Source organism: Sciurus carolinensis, chromosome 13 (assembly GCF_902686445.1).
Source record: "Sciurus carolinensis chromosome 13, mSciCar1.2, whole genome shotgun sequence".
NCBI classification, from domain to species: domain Eukaryota; kingdom Metazoa; phylum Chordata; class Mammalia; order Rodentia; family Sciuridae; genus Sciurus; species Sciurus carolinensis.
The window spans coordinates 14,099,401-14,100,442 of record NC_062225.1 but is presented as its reverse complement, the minus strand read 5'-3'; the positions used below and the strand labels follow the sequence as shown (position 1 = coordinate 14,100,442).

At 39.3% G+C, this 1,042-nt stretch overlaps 1 pseudogene; it reads right to left on the bottom strand.

Moving 5' to 3' along the window:
- Positions 1–208: 208 nt before the first annotated feature.
- On the bottom strand, positions 209–646 carry LOC124963692 (60S ribosomal protein L27a-like; annotated as a pseudogene).
- Between the last annotated feature and the right edge of the window lie 396 nt (positions 647–1,042).

Below are 1,042 nucleotides of genomic sequence, written 5' to 3'. Positions count from 1 at the left end.
TGATACTCACTGCCTTTTAATTGGTATATTTAAAGCATTCACATTTAACGTGAGTATTGATATGCTTGGATTGAAATCTATGTTATTTCTGGTTGCAAATTTAGCATTTTATTACTCACTTACTATTACTATTGACTTATTATTCATACCCATTTTTTTTCTTTGAAAAACATTTGTTAGCATTTAATGAACCTCCCTACGTGTGGCTTCATGCTGCCAAGACACAGGTCCACAACACACACCTTAATCTTTCCTCTGCTCCTGGGATGAAGAATTGGGCCTTCATGATGAGTGTATTTGAGGGGTTTTCCTTTCCCCAGGACTTTGTAGTGGTCTGATTACACCACATCAATGATACCAGCGGCTCCAGTCTCACTTTTGGCAGCATTTACCCATGTCTGCTCCCTGACCAAGGTCCATAATTTTTCAGAGTTTACTTACTGTTGGGCAGAAGCTCTGGTTCCTCTTGAAGTGGTAATATCTTACACCAACTTTTCCAAAGGAACCTGGGTGACATTTGCTGAAGTTGATCCTGTGGTGATGCTTCCAGCTCTGCCTTGCCCTCCAGGTGACTCTCGTACTTGTCCATGCAGCCAAGGCTCACGTGACCCCAAAACTTTCAAGTCTTCCTTGGTCTGGATGGCATGTTTGTAGCCAAGATGAAGGAGCATAACTATTTTTTTTAAATATTAGTGGTTGCCCTACAGCCTACGTCATTAATTAATCTGTATATCTGTAATTGATCAGAGTTTATGTCCAAATAATATTCCACGTCTTTGCATGAAATGTGAAGACCTTCACACAATACCTTCCCAACTCCTCTCTCCCATCCTTTGTGCTATTGTTGCCCTATATTTTCCTTCCGTATTTGCTCTACACAGCTGATTTTCTTTTAGAGAAACTAAAAATGAGAAAAAATATTTTACCTTCATTTATTCCATTTCCTGTATCCTTTATCTCATTGTATGGATCTAAGTTTCTGCTGGTATCCCCTTCCTTCTTGCCTTAATATTCTTGTAGCGTAGATCTTCTGACAATGCAT